This window comes from Zingiber officinale, chromosome 2A (genome assembly GCF_018446385.1).
Source record: "Zingiber officinale cultivar Zhangliang chromosome 2A, Zo_v1.1, whole genome shotgun sequence".
Classification (NCBI taxonomy): domain Eukaryota; kingdom Viridiplantae; phylum Streptophyta; class Magnoliopsida; order Zingiberales; family Zingiberaceae; genus Zingiber; species Zingiber officinale.
In genome coordinates, this window is record NC_055988.1 from 166,719,581 (window position 1) to 166,727,350 (window position 7,770).

Sequence of the window (7,770 nt, forward strand, 5' to 3'; positions counted from 1 at the left end):
TATTTTAGGTTTAGCTAAGGATTAAGGATACTTAGATAGACTATTTAGGTATATTTTATTTATGCTAAAATGTCATGATTGTTTGCCCATCATATGTCATAATATCATATTTTGTATTCATGTTCATATTATGAAAACAAACAAAAATATCATGTCATGTCATACATATATCATATAACTATAGGAGATTTTCTTTGAAAATTATTTATTTTTAATGTATGCCATAAATCATCATGATTGATTTAAATTCCTTGTAATTAAGGACAATAACATTTACTAACAAGTGACATCCTAGGTGGATGATCGTAACTCTTAAAATGCCTAGATATATATGTATGAACCTTTAGTTAGGGAAAAACTAAGAACTACATCTCACAAAGAATTATAAGGTGACTTGTATGTATTTTAGTGCACATTAGATACAAGTGAGATGTTATGATGATGAACAAAACTCAAGATGTTGATTTAGTGCATCTACTTGAGTTTTGATTTCATTAAAACACATAGTTATTGTTGGGACCTTGACGTCCGCTAGAGAGGGGGTGAATAGATTCCTACAATTGTTAGTCACAGCGGAAACAAAAATACTAACAAACAAAAGGAAAGTTAACCCTAGAAAGCAATAAATAAGAAGCAAACCCAATGACACGTTGTTTAACGTGGTTTGGAGATGAAGTTCCTACTCCATGACTGCCCGTAAGGTGGGTGATCCCGATCCATCGATAGATGACTCCCTAGAAAACCTTCGGCTAGCTCGAGTAGCTCCTTGTGGGTGGAGAAACCTCGCCACAAACTTGCACAAGCTCTTGATCACTCAAGAAGACCTTGGAGACTCTAATAGGGGTTAACAACATCTATTTTCGTCAACCTCAATCAAGCTCCCAAGCCTTGGTTATATAGGTTATGGTTTGGAAAACTCCGCCTACCAATCGACTAGCGAAAGTGCTAATCGACTGTCCTATGTGAAATTCAACCGTTACAGCCTAACAACTTGATATCAATCAACTGGTAAAAGTACCAGCCGACTGCTGCACATTGGCCGAGCGAACAGAGAGCCTCTGCTCGCTCCCAGTCGATTGCACCAGTCGACTGATGAAAACACCAATCAACTGCTATAGTTGAGTGTTACAGCAAAACCCCCAAACCTATAATTTTATCCTAAGTACAATCTCTCATGCACTCATCCTCGCCTGATCAACCTAGACCTAGCCTTCTAGCCTCCTCTATCAGCCTCGCGTCCCTCAAATGTCTCCCATCCTTGACACCTTGCCTTTTGGAGTTTCCTTCGACCTTGTCCTTGTTGTCGGGTCTTCCTTTGCCAAGAGGCTCCTCACCTCCGGGACTTCAACCATTGCCAAGTCACACTTAGACTTATGTTGCCAAGACTACATGCTTGGACTTACATTGCCAAGACTCATCCTTGGACTTTCCTCCTTTGCCAAGATCACCTTTGGACTTTCCTTGTTGTACTTGTATCTTGCATACTCACAATGCATATCAAATACAAAAATAAATCTAACTTAAACTTTTGTCCAAACATCAAAATCTAGGGCACCCAGATTGCTCCAACAGTTATGTGTTTTTCCCATCATTGGGAAAGCTAATGTACAAGTCATGTGCATTGAACCTAAAGAACATGGTTGGATATTGGTTTTGAAAATCATTTTGAAATACTTTTGAAAAACCTTGGTGAAGGGTATCTTTTGATAGTAATCATCATTGTATAGTTAAACACAAATTTGGAAGAAACATTGGAGTTTTTACAAGTCTCCAATTTTGTGTCAATCTTTGAAAATAGAAGATATTTTTTTTAAAAAACTATTTTTCCATGATAGTATACACCCTAAATAATGTCTACAACAATTTCATGATTTTTTGAATGTTGTAGAATTTTTAAGGCATTTCTGAATTTCGCTGAAATTGAATTCAATAAATCAGAAACCTAATCGATCAGTCGATCGATTGGGAGGCCTCGATCGATAGTCGATCGATTGAGAAGGCATTTTTTGTGAACAGAGCATCGCGGAATCGATCAACCGATCGATTGACCCAGGCTGGATCGATCAGCCGATCGATTCAAGGGGAATTTCTGTGAACAGAAGCTCGCAGAATCGATCAGTGGATCGATTGAAGTGGTTTCAATCCATTGAGTCACAACTTCAATCGATTGGGAAGTCTAATTTTGGCTGGAAAAGCCTGATTTCAGCACTTCAGCCATTTTAAGTCCTATTAACTATTCCTAACCCCTTGAAATACATTTGTATACATTTAGGAGGAGTTTTCATAATGAAAACAAGTTTGGATTAGTTAAGAAAGACTAAGTTGAAGTTTAGGGTGAGTTTGATTTCAATATTGAATTTTGAACCTCAACATTTTAAGTTTTGAGTTTCCTAAATGTTTAGGAATTCCAAGTCATTATTGGTGCAATGACAGAAGTTTGTGTTAGAGTGTATACTAAAAGCCTAGCTTTTGTATAAACATTTATTTAGAAATAAAGAATCACAATGGTCAAATACCTACATTTATTTGTTATGTGTAGTTGTTCAATTAATTTATATTGTAGATAACATGGTGTGTGGTGTCACACACAGAAGATCATATTATTAGTTCTTTATAAATTATAAATAGTTGCTCACGACTAAGATGGAAAGGAACAAACCATTGAAATAATCATAGTGTAATTAGGTATTAGTTTATCTTAACTAATAAATTACACTAGTACACTCTAAGTGTATTGAGTAGGACCATTTTAGATAAGTTCTTTTTATACTAACTTGACAAAAGAACTAGACCTTAGTGTTGGTGCGGTTAGCACTAACGGTCTAACTCAGGTTTTGATAAATGACAAATCAGGTTAAGTTAGGTTTGTCGTGATCTAACACTCTGACCGAGTGTGCAGGATAAGTTCAGACAGGTCAACGGCCTGACCAGATGTCTGGCACGAAGTCCAAGCGGGTCGACGGGCTGACCGGATGCTTGGCGAGAAGTCCAGCTAGGTCGACACCGGATAGCTGGCGAGAAGTCCAAGTGGGTCGATGGGCTGACCGGACGCTTGGCGAGAAGTCCAGACAGGTCGAAGGGTTGACCGGACGTCTGACAGGTGAGTAAAGGTAAGTCACTGGAAGGGAGTGACTGTGAGGACGCGTTCCCGGAAAGGGAACATTAAGCGTCGATCCGGCTTAGATCCATTTCGGATATCTAAGTCGAGATCGTGACTAGATTCCGGTCTCGGAAAGACGGAATCTAAGTCATAACTTTTATGTTAAACTTATGAACTGTGCTAACACTCTATTTTGTAGGATATACATTATCTATTTGCCTCGGACTAACCTTGTTTTGCAGGAAAGGTGTTCCCTGGAAAAATGTGGTCCGGGCGCCCGGGAGACAAAATTTATCCAAACACGGCGTCGCCACGTGGAGCTCACTGGTTGGACCTGCCACGCTGCGAAGTTCCGACAACGTTGTTCTTTTAATTTCTTCTTCTGTCGGTATAGCTTTACTTTGTTTTTCATTAGCATTCCTGTATTAGTTTGTAATAGTTATCGAATTGCTAGTGAATTGTCCATTGAAAGCACCCTCGTGTGCGGGCCTTGGAGTAGGAGTCGACACAGGCTTCGAACCAAGTAAAATTGGTTTTGTGTTAGCATTGATTTTCTTTTCCGCTGTGCTTACTCTTATCGAAATTTTCATAACGATATTCACCCCCCTATCGAAACATCATGACCCAACAAGTGGTATCAGAGCGGGTACCGCTCTGATTTGGTGCAACCACCAATCAGACAAGGGGGTGACTTGTTTTTAATTTCTTTTTGGATTTCAGTTTTTCATAAAGATCCAAACTGGTATTATTACCTTTTTGGAAGTTTTTTTTCGTCGTAATTTAATCTAAATTGGTTCAACATCAATTTAGTTTTTTTTATTTAATTCTTCCCGCACTACTAATCCAAGACCAAGTCTTGGAACCTCTCTATATTTTTGTGTGCAAATTTAAAATGTCGCAGATCGAGGGCTTCAGCACAGTGCGACCTCCCCTTTTCAACGGGGATGATTTCCCGTACTAGAAGAAGCGAATGGAAGTGTATCTCAAGACAGACTTCGACCAGTGGATGAGCGTCACCAGACCCTACAAAATATAGGGGTGTCAAAAATGAACCCGACTCGATGACCCAACCCGAGTCGACCCGAAAAAAATCAGGTTCGGGTTGGGCATTTTCGGGTTTGGGTCGGGTTCAGGTTGGAGGGTTGGAGAGTAAAAAAGTTTCGAGTTGGTCGGGTCAGGTTCGAGTTGACCCGGGTTGACTTAAATATAGGGTTTTGTGAGTTTTTTGAGGTTAAATTAAATTTTATTTTAAAAATTTAGATGTTTTTATGTATATTAATATCATGTTTGTATGATAATGATGGAGCATTGAGATAAAAGTGAAGAATTATAGGGAAAATAGCCCAAAAAAGTTGTTTTGAATAGGATTTTCGGGTTATATGGGTCGGGTTCGGGTTGATCGGGTTGGTCGGGTTCAGGTTCGGGTTAAGGTGTTTTGGTTTGAACTCGGGTTCGGGTCGGGTTCGGGTCGGGTTTAGGTTGGGTTAAAAAAAATAAAAAAAAAAACTCAACCCGACCCAACCCGACCCACCCGAATTGACACCCCTAACAAAATACCAGTAAACAGTTCCGGGAATCTACTGGATCCAGAAGATTGGACAACATAACTAAAGAAGAAGGCATCAACAGAGAACAAGGCAATCAACACCTTACAGTGCGGATTGACTAGAGAGGAACTAAACCGGGTCGGACCACAAAAGAACGCCAAAGAACTGTGGGACAAACTGATCGAGCTGCACGAAGGAACGAGCGACGCTAGGGTAACAAAACGAGACTTGCTCTTAAATAGAATTTTTAACATAAAAAATGCAGGAGGGAGAAACGGGCAGCCAACTCCACGCAAGGATTAAAGACATTCACAACGGACTCCGCGCAATAGGGCACCAAATGGAGAACCGGGACTTAATAAGATATGCATGCCCTAAACGCCTTTCCACGCAACAGCTTGTGGGCATCTATCTTAGATGCCTACAAGATCTCTAAAAATTTATCTAAATTAAAATTAGATGAGCTTTTTTGTGAACTAGAACTGCATGAGCAAACTAACGCCGGGGTCGAGAAAGGTGTAGCTTTATTTGCAGGTTCCTCAAAAGAAAAGAAGAACAAGTCTGAACCGGAAGAAGACTCTGACCAGAACTCTGAAGATGAAGAACACCTGGTGAACCTGGTAAGGAAGATATTCACCAAGAGGAAACGAAGCTTCAGCAAGAAGGACCTTCAAAAGATCACTTCTCCAACCAAATCGAGGAGCGTGACGTGCTTCGGATGCAACAAGAAGGGCCACTATAAGAACGAGTGCCCGAGATTAAAGATCGACAAACCGAAGCCGACCAAAAAGAAGACCCTCAAAGCGAGTGGGACGACTCCTCCTCGGAAGAGTCGAAAGCAGAAGATCAAAAGCACCAGAGCCACCTCGCGCTGATGGCCCGCGAAGCAGAGTCGGAAGATGAATCGGAAGACGGGTCCGAACCCGAATCGAGCCACGAGTCCGTACTCGTTTCCGAAGGTTCCAAAGAGGTATTCCTAAACTTAAACCGGAATTTTTTTTTAAAATTATTTCGTGCTTAAATAATAAATTAGTTAAGTTAGAAAATAAAAATAAATTGCTCCTCGAGGAAAATCAAATCCTCAAGGAACAAGTTGTAAATAATGAACCAACTCAAGATCCAACACTTGAGGAGGAGAACTCATCATTAAAATTAGAAATTAATAATTTAAAAAATATGTTAGAAAAATTTACTACTAGATCAAAAAATTTAGACCTAATTCTAAATAATCAAAAAACATGTTATAACAAAACCGGACTCAGATATAAGTTGAACTCAAATAAAATGTTTAAATCATTAATAACCCAATACAAATCAACGAACAAAGCCTGGGTTCCGAAAGCATATTTGACCACGCAAATAGGAGCTAACCAATATTATATCCCTAAAGATAAAATATATTATATAAAGTCAAATAAACCAAATAAAAAACCAGAATACAAACCTGAACAAAAAAGTTTAAAATCTAAACATATTAAAACTCAACAAAATGTAAACTATCACCAAGTAAAATATAATTATAAAAGAAATAGATATAAACCGAGAACAAAATTAAATTAAAAGGCCATTAATTCAGGGGGAGGCTCCAGAATAGCTGGCACCTCCAAAACTAACCTATCCGACAGGGTAATTAGGATTAGTTACAAAGTGTTCAAATTTAATTTGAAAAATGGTACTGGTGATATTTTGGATGATAGTACATTAGGGAAGCTTAGTCTATGCATGTCTAGGAAGATATGGCTTCGACCTGGTGCATTTGGCTAAGTGGAACTGACCGAAACTACCCTTTATGGATCCTAACCAGTTAGACCAAGGTTTTGTAGTAAGTCTAGTGGATAGGACTATTTGGAAAACCTCGAAGGCATGGTTACTTTAATAATGTCCGAGTGACTCACCATACCCCAGAAGTTTATCCATAGAATGTCTATCTGTTGAACCCAAATCTAAACCTGAATCTAACACAAGTTAAAAACAAATTCTATAATTGAATATAACTCATCTCACAAAATTATAGGATTCCTTGATTGATAATTTAGATCGGGTGAGATGAATAAGGAAATAAAATATTTTTTAAAATTAAATTAAAATTTGAATTAATTTAAATTTCAAATTAAATTAAAATTTGAATTGAATTAAATTGCTGTTTAAATTAAACTAAATTTTGAATTAAATTAATTAAATGTTTACTTAATTTCGAACTAAATTAATTTTAAAAAAAAAACTATCTTAAAAATCGTCTTAAAAAAAACTATTTTAAAAATTATGAAAAAATAAAAAAACATTAAATCATTTTGAAAAATTCTTTTAAATATTATTTTTCACTTTAATAAAATTTTGTTAACTTAAAAAAAATTAATAATAATAAATTATTTTCACTTTAAAAATTATTATTTAGACTTTAAACTTATTTTTAATCCTAAAACATTATTTTAAACTTAAAATTACTTTTAAACTTATCTTAATTTAACTGAAAATTAAAACTTAATATTGAAATTACAATTAAAATTAAAAATTTTTAACTTAAACTTAAATTGACCACTAATATTAATTTAAATCTAAAATCAAAACTGAATCAAACGTATGTTAATTGCCATGAAACATATTATAAAAATTAGTTTAAATTCCTTTTAAACACTGTTTTAGAAATCCCGTTAGAAATCCTTAAAAAAAATTTAATAATAATAATAATAAATCTTTTAAATTCATTTAAGACTTAGACACCTATCTTAAAAACTTAAATTCCATTAACTTAAACTTTAAACCTAATTATGTATAACTTAATTGTTTATGTCTCACTTTAGTTGAAAATCAAAATTGACTTGAATTAAACCTTACTTAACTGTGTTTAATAACTTTAACTTCATGCTAACTTCAAACTAAATTAATCCTACTTAAAAGGAAGTAAATAAAAATAATAATAATTATAACTAACACTTTCATTGACCAACTCAATCAATTAATACGAAATTTAAATTATTTCACTAAGTATTAAATTACTAAATCAATTAAAAACTAATCAATAAATTATTAACTGTTAGAATTAATAAAATCTTATCTTATTTAACCTTAAACTAAAGTTAAGCACCTGAATCTAAAATTAACTATTGATTAATCAAACTCAAA